At 24.6% G+C, this 14,201-nt stretch overlaps 5 long non-coding RNA genes across 7 annotated transcripts; 4 read left to right on the top strand and 1 right to left on the bottom strand.

The window, feature by feature from the left end:
* The first annotated feature begins 4,213 nt into the window (after positions 1–4,213).
* LOC135930019 (uncharacterized) lies at positions 4,214–4,771 on the top strand. Its single transcript, XR_010572707.1, has 3 exons — positions 4,214–4,376; positions 4,425–4,478; positions 4,542–4,771. It is a non-coding gene; the product is annotated as an uncharacterized LOC135930019 (long non-coding RNA).
* Positions 4,772–6,056: 1,285 nt separating this feature from the next.
* On the top strand, positions 6,057–7,872 carry LOC135930490 (uncharacterized). 3 transcript variants are annotated; one of them, XR_010572790.1, is made up of 5 exons: positions 6,057–6,250; positions 6,298–6,351; positions 6,411–6,565; positions 7,136–7,435; positions 7,723–7,857. It is a non-coding gene; the product is annotated as an uncharacterized LOC135930490 (long non-coding RNA). The 3 variants fall into 3 exon arrangements; XR_010572791.1 differs by having other exon boundaries at positions 6,064–6,250; positions 7,136–7,203; positions 7,299–7,871; XR_010572789.1 differs by having other exon boundaries at positions 6,070–6,250; positions 7,136–7,872.
* Positions 7,873–8,056: 184 nt separating this feature from the next.
* On the top strand, positions 8,057–8,654 carry LOC135930489 (uncharacterized). The gene is made up of 3 exons (XR_010572788.1): positions 8,057–8,227; positions 8,276–8,329; positions 8,414–8,654. It is a non-coding gene; the product is annotated as an uncharacterized LOC135930489 (long non-coding RNA).
* LOC135929727 (uncharacterized) lies at positions 8,505–9,253 on the bottom strand. Its single transcript, XR_010572634.1, has 2 exons — positions 8,905–9,253; positions 8,505–8,863 (listed from the first exon to the last, which is right to left on the bottom strand). It is a non-coding gene; the product is annotated as an uncharacterized LOC135929727 (long non-coding RNA).
* An 846-nt stretch (positions 9,254–10,099) lies between these two features.
* LOC135929669 (uncharacterized) lies at positions 10,100–11,610 on the top strand. Its single transcript, XR_010572629.1, has 4 exons — positions 10,100–10,258; positions 10,327–10,380; positions 10,425–10,485; positions 11,134–11,610. It is a non-coding gene; the product is annotated as an uncharacterized LOC135929669 (long non-coding RNA).
* Positions 11,611–14,201: the final 2,591 nt, after the last annotated feature.

Raw genomic sequence — 14,201 nt, forward strand, 5'->3', positions numbered from 1 at the left:
ACTTGTTATAAAAGGTAAATATCTTGTTACTGAAGCAAATATTGCTAGGGCAATGTTTGAGAAGGTGTGGAAATGTAAATTATTTATATGAAGATTGTAAATATACTATTTTTTTTATTAAGATTTTATTATTGCATAACTGTTGAAATCTCACGAATAGAGACTAGCCAAAGTGAATCCACAATTTTAAGGAATGATTTTAATCATATTTTATATAAATAATATTATATATTATTTAGAATCACCATTATCTAAGTATAGGATCATATTGTATCTTTCAAAAAATTGAGGAATATTGATATCAAGGTAATTTGCATTTGTAAATATATTTATTATTCTAAAACTAAATTTATTTGAACAAGTTCTTGAAATCGAAAAAAATAAAATAAATGAAAGAAGATTATTCGTCAAACTCTTGGGATCAATCTTATGCCTGAACCCTTGCAAAAAGATCAGAGATGGGAAAGAATTTTTGGTACATTTTTTGATAGCTGATGAAGATTAATAATAAATAATGTAATTGCATTATTTATTAATTTAATTGTAGGGTTTTTATGTTATTGTCAACCAAAATTTAGTAAATTTTTTATATACAATTAACATTATAATTATTCTATACTTATCATTATGAATAAAAAATGCATTTCAATTTATCATAGCCTAAAAGAACTAAGGATTTAGGAAGACCCTTAAAGGGGCTTGGCTAACATTTGCTATTGGGGCTTGTTGGACATAATTTCAATAATAGGAATAGATTCTTATGATATTCTATGTACATATATAGAATATAATTTTAGGTTATCAATTCTTATATTATATATAATCTATAAAAAATTACACTGGAGCTATAGGCGATTTTGTAAAAAATCGGTCCGACCAACCCCAGTCTCCCCTACTCTCAATTTTTGTCAGATATTTTTTTAAAAACATTTTTCTATTCTTCATTTGATACCATTTTTGTCTAAACATTTATTTTAGTATTTTTTTCTATTTCAATTAGTTTCTCGATTCTCTGTATTTTTTCCTATTTTTATTAATTACTAGTAGATGGCCCGTCAAAAATGACGGGGAATGAGAATTTTCTTCTTACTTTTATGCTAGATGTTACCTGTTATTTGAAAATAATATCCAATTTTTATTCTTTTTACCTCCTGCCCCCTTCAGGCCGGGTTCAATCCATTAAGACTAAGTGTAAATACTATTGTTTGATTAAGAATAAATTTAAAGCTTTTACTTGATAATACCAATATTATTTATTAAATATTAATGATCACTTATACCTAATATTTAATATCCCAGGCAAAGTACAAAGCCATAATAATTTTGAAAAATTATTTCAAGCCCAATGAAAGATCATAATAATTTTGGTAGTTGAGAACTGAAATAAAATTCAAACTTATCATAAAAAATTATTTAAATGCTTTTAAGACCTCATAAATACTCTTTTAACTTCTCCCTTAACAATCAATCTTATTTGCTATGTATACCTAATAAATTAAGACTCTGTATTTTAATCCTTGCTCCAAATAGCCAATGGATACCACCACTAAGTTTGTGACACAATCAGGTTGACCTCATATTTGATTTAAATATATGATAGGAGGTCTTTGTTTAAAAGAGTATTTATGAAGATCTTAAAAGCATTTAAATAATTTTTTATGATAAGTGTAGGTTTTATATGAAACACATGTGTATATTTAATAGTTCCTTTCTAAAATAATCATTTTTATTATCATTTCAAAACTGGAGATAGATTAAATACCAAATTTTATTTTTTTTAATATTATTCTATTCTCCACCAAATGAACTTTTCTTTAAATCCAAAAAATTTATTGAATAATAATTAACTAAAATTTTATTTTAAGCTGCATCCAAAATGTTTTAAAAAATCCTTAAAATTTTCACAAATTAATAAAAACACTTTGGGCACTTTTAAGTTTTAACAAAATTAAAATATTCAAAATGTTTATCAAAGTATACTTTATAAAATTGTTTTCCCCTAAATTCCTAGAGACATACTATGACATTAAAACTCTCCTTTATTCTACCCAGTTTGATTAAATATCTTTAAAGCCAATTTTATCTGTAGGTTAACTATATAATCTATAAAAAATTTAACCTTAATTAACGTTTTCTGTAACCTTATGAAGATTGTAAAATGTGTTATAAAATTGAATGAATGTTAAGGTTGTTACATGATTATTATTGGACCTATTACCCTATAATCATTTTTATTGGACTAATTTTTTTTAAAAGAACACTATTGGCTAAATTTGATTGACCTTTTTTGAAGATTATTATAATAGATGAGATAATTCATACAAAATTTATTTATACTCACCATAACAATTTATATAGAACCGGAGGATATCACATTAATAGATGCTATGGGTGTTAGGTAACCTTACCCAATATTATGTTAATCGTAAATACATATATTTCTTATTATAACCATGTCTAATTGGCTAATATAATAAATCATAATGTATAAATAATATATTCCTACATATTCCTACAATAATAAACTACTCCCTTTAAACCCTTTAAATAAGTTATCACTGGCCCGTTGTAATATTGCCGGAGAGAAAAATATACCAAATGGTAGTCTTATATATTTAATAATCCTCCATAATCGAGGAAATTCAGCAATTAACGTTATTCATTTGCATGCATTTAGGGAATTTCAGTTATAACATTAGAAATTTGTTCCAATTTCCTCCGAGTAGATTTTTTTGATATATCTATTCTAAAATTATAAGAAGCAAGTTTCTAATGTTCGTCCTTGTTATTGTATGTTTGCTCTTAGTATGACCTAATGCTGATATATAGGTACCTGTAAAGCTTTTTAATTTTTAGCATGCAAGTTGGTAATTTAGGACGATTAAGTCTGTGTTTCTCTAATCTATTTCGTTCCCACTTTTTGCTAACCCAACATGTAAGGATGACAGCAAAATATTATATACAATACTATATCTCAGACATATTTTATATTTTTATTTAATTTTTATTAAGATAATCATGTCTTATTAAATAAATCGAAAATTATTAACTAAAATTTGTATATTAATTTGATGGTTTATATTTTTAAAAAAACTCTTAGCTATTCTCCCTTACTTACACTATTTCGCCTAGAGTATTACTTGCTGGAAAAAGAGCTTAAGAGTGACCAAATCATAGTACATACACTTTCGTGTGTGAGCTAAATTACTATTCAATATTTGCTTAACCCCTTTCCTTAGAAATTTTCACAAACCTATCAGATAAAATATACAGCATAAAATTATTATAGTTTTACCTATAATAATAATTTTAATAAATTTCAAATAATAACTCCTACCTTGTATAACCAATTTTTATCATACTACCAATCGAGTCATATGAATATTTTAAAAAAAAATTCATCCAATACGCTATTACGCACTATTAATAAGGCTATAAAACTCTTGTTTTAGCCTATTTTTTTATAGAAATTTCAGCCAGCTTATATCTAAAACCAATTTTTCCGATTGGTAATATTTATCGATTCAACATTGTTTCCTCAAGGCCAATCTAAACGTTATATTTAGCGATCGTGCCAAGTAGTCGTATTCTTTGATGATGAAACTAGTAAGAGAGCTTAGCAAAGCGAACGGTGGTTTTTTTTAAATTATGTTTTTATATAAATGTTACAGACAAGGTTGGAGATAGTGGTATTGGCGTATGAGTTGATCTCATTGCTTGATATGATTTGTCTAAAATTTCAAAGTAATACAAGTATTCAATGATTTTTCTTTCCATATTTATCCAGATTTAAGCCTTTTATATCTAGATATAAATATATAGATATCTGATCGGGCTGGGAAACCTTAGTACAAATTTTAAAAATGGGCAGGTTCGGGTAAAAATTTAGCCTGACAGGGCATAAGCTAAATTTCAATGGGGCCAGACCTCAAGATTATTCCATTTGTTAAGACATCTAGATGCATTGTTAAGTCTGAATTATATATTCTAATTTTATTAGGCTATGCACTTAAATGATATCTATTTTATTTCTTTAAAACTGTATAATTTTGGTTGAAGATTCCAAAGGTCATAAAAAATATTAGTTAAAAAAAATATTATTATTTTAACTGTAATTATTTTCAATAATATTTATCATGTCAAGTAAAAACTAATTGCAATTAAAAATAAAAAAAATTAGTAAATTTATAAATAACATTTTAACGTTATGATTAATTGGATTATCTTAAATTAGTATATAAAGACTGATTTTAAAAAAAAATAAAATATTTTATCAATATAAAACATGATTAAAAATTTGTATCTAATAGGTTTTCTATATGCTATGATCATTATTTTGATCTTCCTGATTCATGGATCCAAAGGATGCCCTCTATGTAAAAAATAGATAGCTTTCTATGATTATTTTTGATTTGATATTTAAGATGATCCAACAGACCCTGAAATGATTACTCAACTGCGTTATATAAATGAACATGGTAGGAAATATATTAAAACATGATAAAATTTATTGATATATATATATTAATAAACAATATAAGGTAAAACTTTCTTCTGCCATGACTATTGCACCTCAAATGAAAATCTCTGTTGTCATTGCTACTAACAGCTAACTCTATAGATAATATATTATTTTATTATTAAAGACATATAACTTTTACTGTACGAAATTAAAGTTGGGTATTTATGAAGGTTTATTATAACTATATATATTTTACAACAAATAAAATTGTACTAATAACTAGCGATAATAAATTTTACTGTAAATATATATATTCTATTCAAAAACTATAATAAGTAAAAAATAATAAGCATATTTTTAATATGTTTGTTACTGACAATATTCAAATATTTAGTTCATTTGATAAGAAAAAGAAGAATCGTAGAATATCAGTTCTGATTAAAAGATGGGTGTTTTGTTCTAGTTCTGTGAGTTTGTGTATCTTCATCTCAGTTCTGTAGTAATTTGCATAATCGTCATGGATTATTTGTGAAATTCTGATGGCATTTCTAGTCGGCTAACTGCTAGATTTTTCAATTTTGTAGTAAGTTGTGTAATCATCATTGCCTATAGTGAATAGAGGATATTTGGTTGGAGTAGTTTGTTTAGTATCAGGTTACGCCAACTACATGAAATTATGTAATATTTAATAAGCCCAAAATATAATGTTTAAATTTTCATAGGAAACTCACAGTTCTCTTACTCCCAATTTTTAAATTCCGAATGTGGCCGGTTAAGAATTTAAGGCTGGCGGGCGGATAAAGAAATTTAAACAATGTGAGCGGGTGGGTTAAAAAAATTTAAAATCATTTGAGAAAATATTAATAAAAAAAATGGTTCCTATGAACTTTTTTGGAAATTAAATATTAAAATTTCCTTTTTTTTTGGTATCATAAAAACTCTTTTGTATATTTACATTTTTTGTTTTTAAATTAGTTAACTGATGTTATATTATTAAGTAAATCGATATTTCGCATAGAGTACAACTCGCTTGACATAGAGCTTTAGGGTTAATAAATTTTTGAAAACGTTTCTCACGTGGACGAAATTACTATTAAATTTTTGCTTAATCCCCACTTCCTCAATATTAATTATAATTGGTTTTATTTTGGACTTTAACTACTATATATTACTGGTAAGTTTTTGTATTTATGTAAATCAGACCGTGCTGGGCCCACCTTAATACAATTAGGAACTGAGCGGGATCGCCTGAAATTTGGCCTGGCCTGGCATAAACTAAATCACAACATGGCCGGACATAAAAATTTTGCTATTTGTACACAACAAATAAATGCTTTGTTAAGTCTGCATTCTTTAATAGACTATGCACTTAACGATATCTGAGGATTTTTATTTCTTAAAAAACCGAATAATTTTTGGTTGAAGTGCCAAAGGTCATACAAAATATTAGTTTTAAGAAAAAAATATTTTAAGTGTGTTTTTATAAAAATTTTAATTTGAATAATTGTCATAATAAGATATATTATCAATAGTCAGTAAATATTTAGCATGTTGGCATAATTAATTGTATTTTTATTATATTAAAAAAAAAAAAAATTAGAATATATTTTTTGTAAATAATATATAAGTTAATCTCGTATTTAAATTAGATTACGATAATATAAAAATATATTCTATTGATATTATTAATATAAAACATGATTAAAAGTTTGTATCTAGCAGGATTTCTGTATACTCTAACCCTTATTTTCAACTTCCTAATTCATGGATCCAAAGAATGTCCCCTATGTAAAAATAGATAGCTTGCTATGATAATTTTGATTTTATTTTTTTAGTTGATTCAAGAAACCCTAAAATGAATGCTCAAATACGTTATGTAAATGAACATGGTATTATATTAAAACATGATAAAATTTTTGATATACATAATATATATTTAATACTCAAGGTCGAGCTATCTTCTGCCATGACTTTTGCACCTCAGATGAATATCTCTGCTGTTATTGCTAACCCCTAACAGCTAACTCTACAGATAATAGCTTATTTTATTATACAAGACTTATAATATTTATTATGCGAAAATAAAGTTGGGGATTTATCAAGGTGTATATTTTATTTATATATTTATATATATATATATTTCATAACAGATAAAATTATACTTATAACTAGTAATAAATTTTACAGTAATAATACATTTTAACTTTCTATTACTATGTTTGTTACTGACACTAATCAAATATTAATAGTTAGTTTGATAAAAAAAACGAAGCATATTATAATAATCGTCAGTTTTGGTTAGAAGGATAGGTGTTTTGTTTTGAGTTTTCTGTGAGTCTGTGCAGTTCTGTCTCCGTTCAGAGTAATTTGTATAATGTCAATTCTTTAGAGTATAAATGGTTGAAGTAGTTTCTGAAGTTCTAATGGTACTGCGAGTCAGGGCGGACTTCTAGTTTCAGTTCTGTAAGTTGTGTAATCATAACCCTCAGGATTAGAGAATAGTTGGCTGGAGTAGTGTCATGTTGCAACAACTTAAAATTATTTGATTTTAATAAGCCTAAAATTTATTACTTAAATTCTCATAGGAATCTCTTAGTTCCCTTACCCCTAATTTTTGAACTATGAATGATTGAGACTTACATTTTTTTAAAAATTATTATATAAATATTACAGACAAGGAAATCCTGAAATTGGCATATTACCTTATCTCATTGCTTGATATTAATGACTAAAATTTCAAGGTAATACAAGTATTCAATGATTATTTTTTTTTCTCCATGATTTTTAACAAGATTATCCCAATATGATTTAAAAAGTAAACCAGAACAAAAAATAGAAAAATAAAGCGTGCGTATTGAAGGTCTGCAATGCTCCTCAGCATGTGCCGGGTTGGGCAAACAGAGTAACTAACTAGGCCTATTAAAAACAATAATTGACTGGATTATTGATAATTTCCGATATTTGATAGAAGTGGTAATCCATGTTTTATTAATTTTAACCCCTTTCTCAATATTATAAATAGTTGTTTATTTCGGTGTTTAACTATATATTTCGGGTGGGGCCTTGTATTTACTAAAATTGTACCGAGTTTGGGAACCATAGTACAAAATTAGAAATGGTCAGGACCGGGGCATGTAAAAATTTGGCCTGGCCGGGCATAAGCTAAGTTAAAACTGGGCTTAACCTGAAAATTTTGCCATTTGTATATATCTGGTATGCAATGTTAGCGTCTGAAATATATATATTCTAATTTTTAATAGGCTATACACTTAAATGATATCTGCGGATTTTCATTTCTTAAAAAAAAACCGAATTATTTTGGTTGAAGGTGCCAAAGGTCATACAAAATATTAATTAAAAAAAAATATTATTTTAACTGTGTTTTTATATAAAAAAAATTTATTTGAATAATTGTCATAATAAGATATATTATAATAGTCGTCATTTCAATAAATGTTTATCATGTTGGTAAAACTAATTATATTTATATATTTTAAAAAAAAATAAAATATCATATTTTTTCCAAAATAAATTAGCATATTTTTCCTTAAATATAATAATATTTTAGTTTGTATCGTATTTATAATATTAATATATGTCACGATTAATTAGATGTATATAAAGACTGATTTTATCAAATATATTTTATTAATATATAATCAATAAAAAACATGATTAAAAGTTGCTTGTATCTAATGGGATTTCTATATACTGTGATAATTATTTTGAACTTCCTAATTCCTATATCCACAGGATGCCCACTCTGTAAAAAATAGATATCTTGCTATGATTATTTTTAATTTTATTTTAAAGTTGATTCAACAAACCCTGTAGTAAATGCTCAACTGCGTTATGTAAATGAATATGGTAGGATTTATATTAAAACATGATTAATTTTTAGATATATATCTAATTTTTTTAAAATATATACAAACTTTTTTAATGATCAAGGTCGAGCTCTCTTCTGCCATGACTATTGCACCTCAAATGAACATCTCTGCTGTTATTGCACACCCTAACAGCTAACCCTATAGATTATAGATTATTTTTTTATACATGTCATCTTGTAATTTTTATTGTACGAAAATTGGGGATTTATAAAGGTGTATTTTATTTATATATATATATCATAACAACTAAAATTATACTACTAACTAGTAATATTAATAAAGAAAAATATAGTGTAAACATATTTCCTATGTTTGTTACTGACACTACTCAAATATTAATAGTTAAATAATCGTCAGTTGTGGTTAGAAGAATAAGTGTTTTGTTTTAGTTGCTCTGTGAGTTTGTGTAGTTCTTTGTCTCAGTTCTGCAGAAATTTGTCTAGTCGTCATCGTCAGTTGTGTTTAGAGTATAAATGGTTTGAGTAATACCATGATATATTATATACTAATACTATTTAACATAAAATTGATATGAAATGTAAACTAACTTACAGCTAATCTCATGAGTTTGCATAAAAGTAATTTTTATTGGTTCACCCATTTATTCACCAAATAAGAATTTCTGATTACTTGTCATTTATCTTAATTCCGACCACCCTGTCGAAGCCCATTCTAGTGCTAATTAGTAATTTTGATTTGGAAATTATTCGAATAATATTTATAATTTCTTTTACTAATCTAATAATATTCATATATTCTGAATCAAATATTCAAAAATCAATGATAACGATTGAGTAGCAAAAAAAAAGATGTATTCCTCCACTGATAATTTTTTCGAAATTTATTTTTAAAATTGTACAACACAAAAATGAATATTTTAATAAGAATCTTATAATTGCAAATAAATTTAAAAATCTAGTAATGTAAATTTAAAAAATTTTTTTTTTTTAGCAATGGTTGTAGGCATTGCCTAATTTCTAACATATCTGTTAGCCAATATTATAGATGTAAAGTAAATATAAAATGAATAATGTAATTTTAAAGATTGTTATTGCATAGTTATAAAAAAAAAAATTTTAAAAAATATGTTATAATTTTATCATTAATAATTCCTTTAACATGTAACTCATTTTGTGGGATGCCTCTGCTAATACATTAAAACGAAACGAATTATTTTGAATAAATTAAAGATTGATAATGTTTCTATATAATGAAAAAATACGGATCTAGTAACTTATTATAGACAGAGTTGTGGAAGTCAATTTTTATGTCGGGTTTATTAAATAACTTAATGTTCATATAAAAGTTTCATTGGGAGGTGTGCCGCATTTTATTGTTCGTCACATTTGTGAAATTATTTATTTATTTATTTTTCATTTTATCCTAAAAAATTTTGATAGAGGATGGCAAAAATATTTAATATTCATGAAAAGAATATGTATCTACTGTTTTTAAAAAAAAATTAATTTTAATCTTGTGAAATAATTATGAAGTTATTTTTGGGGAAGAATTATTTGGCTTTTTTTATAAGTATATTCTGGGAGGAATTTAGCTTTTCCTATTGAGAAATATTTTAAATCTATATTATACATTTAAAAACAATATAGATTTTAACAAGTTTCAATATGTATTTTACAGCTTATTTTTTTAAAAAAAAATATTATTTTATAATTTAAATATAAATTATCGTAATGATGATGCAATTTTACTATAATTTTTATTATTTTTTTAATAATGTCTCATCTCTGGTCTACATTGTATATAAAAAATAGAGATTGTCCATTTTGTTTTATATATATATTATAATTAAAAATGACTAAAAATTTTAATTTAGAGGGATTTTTATTAGCCTTTATCATTATAATTAATATTTTTTTAATTCATGGAGCCATGGGATGCTATCAATGTATATATATATATAAATAAATCTTATTTATATATATGCTCATAATTAATTTTATTTAAATCTTCAAGATGATCCTCAGAATAATATAATGAATGAACAGCTCGTATATTTAAGAAGAACTAGTAAAATTTAGAAACAAAATTAACAAATTTTATAATCTTTAAAGATTTGGAAATGTTCTGCTCCAATAAATGCATTCTAAATCAATATGTATGTTGCATATGTCCGTAAGTTTAATTTTTTTTTATTTAACGATCTTATACCTGATATATTAATTTATCAATTTAAAGAATAAATAGCAAAAATTTTAAATAGAATAACTGGTTAAATTATAATAAATTTGTGATTTAAATATATATTTTAAAAAATATGATAAAAATAATTTTTTAAGAAATGTTGTATAAACTTTTTAATTCTAATGATAAACAATACTTATCGTTTCTAAGCATAATCAGTGTCGGGTAAAAAAAAATAATTTGTATATTTTAGTTTAAATATAAAGTTTTCGTATTCAGGCGCAAAGGCAAATATGAGATGAGCTGGTGGGTTTAGCATAGTTATTTAATTGCTCAGTAATTTTATATTCCTAATTCATACTTGATTTCATCAAAAATATACATTATTGGTTAAGGAGGGTAAGTTTTATTCAAAAAATTGAGTATTTATGGTTTAAAATATTTATTCGGTATGGGTTATTTCCTAATTTCTTGCGTGTTGAAAATATATTGTAATCAACTATAGATATTAAATAAAATAAATTCATCAATCCTGATAGTGGTTATTCATTTCCTCTCCCTCCTCTAAAAAAATCTTAGAACCTGATGCTCTAAACCAAAACCATATTATATTAACCTAAAAAATATATATGTTTACAGAGTTACTAATCAAGTCGGATAGCGTCGATTGGCAAGTTATCAACCTCCTTAACTCGTTCAATATCAGCATTCTTTATATTCAAATATTTTTAAAAAGAAATATCTATTGCAAAAATTATACTTATTATTCGTGATTGAAAGATGATATTGGGAACACACCGCTCCTAAAAATTTATTAATTAAATTTTACTATATTTGTTATAATCATTTTGTATCAAATGTTATTATATTGTAATATTTTTATAAAATAAAATACACACATTTATTTTAAAAGTGATTGAAAGATGGTATTGGGAACACACCGCTCCTAAAAATTTATTAATTAAATTTTACTATATTTGTTATATTCATTTTGCATCAAATGTTATTATTATATTGTAATATTTTTATAAAATAAAATAATACACACATTTATTTTAAAAATTTAATACGGGCATTCTTTATAATAACGGATGTTGGACTAAAAAAATTTTTTTTAAAAAAATAAGCATGTTTATGTTTTGAAAATGAGAATTTACAATTTTATTTTTGATTTAACCATATGTTAATAAATGTTATAAAATGTAAAAAAAATGGGAACTTAATTGTATGTATTGTCGGAGTAGGCTTTAGATACGCAACAATTATCAATTATAAGCCTAGGAGCTCATATCTGGAGTTTTTCATATTTATATCATCAGATAAATGGTGCAGAGTTTAAGAATTAAAAGTAAATTATGTTATACAAAATCTATGTACATACAACGATATTCTAAGTACTTACTCATGCTATTGTACTGCTAAGATCTAGAAAATTCGGTGTGAGGATGAATATTTTAATCTTCAATTTTATTCAATATGATTGCATCATTTATTCAATATGTATCTATAAAAATTTTATTTAAAGGAACTAGATAATTTCAATTTACATTTTTTAATTTTATCTCTTTAAAAAAATTAATAAAAAAAATTTATGGATTTGTGTATACCGAGGCAATCTATAAATTAAATAAATATATATATATATATAAATATATATTTCTATATAAATATTACGCAATAAATATATATTACAATATATTGCAATTTTATTATATAAATTATATATTTTATTCGAGACATAGTAGAATGAGAGGGAATACGCTAGTGTATGCAAAATTTTTTAAAACAATAGTGAGTATAATAAATGTTCATAATGCTATTGAATGAAAATGATGTGCTCCTGTTAATTACGTTATTTCACAACTCCACCCTCTCCTGTAATAGGGGTTACCTTGGTAGTGTCATCGTACTAAATTACTAACATGTCTCTACAGAGCTATTCGGTTATATGGATGCATATTAGGATCCTTCGATATAACTTGAACAGAACTTTTTGTGTTTCTAAAATTCAAAGAAAATGCCCGTGGTTTAAATCTTGCATACTAAAACTTGCTTATAAAATAATTTCGATTTTAAGCTATGCGAAAAGATTTAACTAGAAGAGGAAATCAAGGTAGTTCACACAAATATATTAATCGTTCCTTCAGGGAATTATATTTTTATTAAAGATATCTTATGATATATAGTAAAAGGTTTCTAAGTCATTCAAAATGATACACAGGTTCAGAGGATGTGTTCGCTAATCAAGCTCCCGAAGATGTCCAGCAAATTTTTTTTCTCTTTTATATGGTTGAACCTTTTCCGAAAATTTTATTTTTTTCTATGAAACTTTTCCCATTTTTAATCGAACCTGTTAGAACATTTCCTTTTGTGATAAAATATTTCTAATTGGTAAGATTATTTCCTTTTTTTTGATTTGTATATATATATATATATATTAATATTTTTCGAAGAAATAACAAACCTTTATTTATATAAAATATTTGGGCTAACATAAATCTTGATAAATTCACGTTAGTTGTATTTTTGGTATTTATTATCACGATTCGTAAATTCAGTCGTATAAAAACTAGTGTTCTTTAAACTACCTAACTTAGGTTAACTATAAAACAGCGTAGCTATGTATATATCCAAAAATATTCAATTCAAATCGTCAAGTTGAAACTCAACTTAGAAGCTTAATTCAATTTTTTTTAAGCTAAATGCTTGACTGAGCCACATTAGAGATGGTCAAAATTAGGGTAATTTAATAAACACTAATAGAAACTTTTATATGATAAATACTAATTACCAGAGTTGTTAAAGGATCTAGATACAAGTATCTAGATATAAAAATGTGGTATCTGTATCTGTATCTAGATAGATTTTTGATTAAAATATCGGTATCTAGATATTATTTTAGAGATGTATCTGTATCTAGATCCATTTAAAAAGTATCTTTTAACAACTCTGCTAATTACATATCATTTAATTAATTGTTACTGTAAACATTGAAATATCATTCTCAAGGTTAAAATATATAAAAACAACCTTTTTTAAAAATAGGTTAAATTCACTTTTTGACAAATATGTAAAAACAAAAAAATATGATAAATATTTATTAAATATGTTTTTATAAAATTTTTTATTTTTCTTCTGGCATATGAATCTGTGTTTATTATTTTTTTTATATATAAATTATAAATCGATAATAAATTATATTGTAGATGGAGTTAATTAAATAAAAATTTTAATTTCCAATAATAATATTAAATTAAAATTTAAAACAATATATGAAAATATAATAAAATTGATTATATAAATATTAAAATTATTATTTTAATATATTTTTTTAAAATAAATCAAATGCAAAATTGATTTAGTTAAAATTTTGGCACTCATATGACGGTGAGGAGAAATTTGTTTCATTAAGGTCTCAAAGATGAACTGTTAAAAGACATTTATTGTATTACATCACTATTTTCAAATTTTTTAATTTTCTTTTAAGTTGTGCATTGTATAAATATGTATTGTAAAAGCATTTAATTCATATTTGCGCGAACCTAATGACAATTATAGTAACAATAATCATTAATCATTATTTTTAACAGAATACTCGATCCTTGATGGACATGGTCGATACATGGTAGTTGACCATCAACCTTCAGAAATTAATTGTTCATAACATTGCTCTTATCTGGAAATCGATATAGGTTTTCATCTTAAGA

The sequence above is a fragment of the Gordionus sp. m RMFG-2023 genome, chromosome 5 (assembly GCF_954871325.1).
Source record: "Gordionus sp. m RMFG-2023 chromosome 5, tfGorSpeb1-WG-v2, whole genome shotgun sequence".
Classification (NCBI taxonomy): Eukaryota; Metazoa; Nematomorpha; class Gordioida; order Chordodea; family Parachordodidae; genus Gordionus; species Gordionus sp. m RMFG-2023.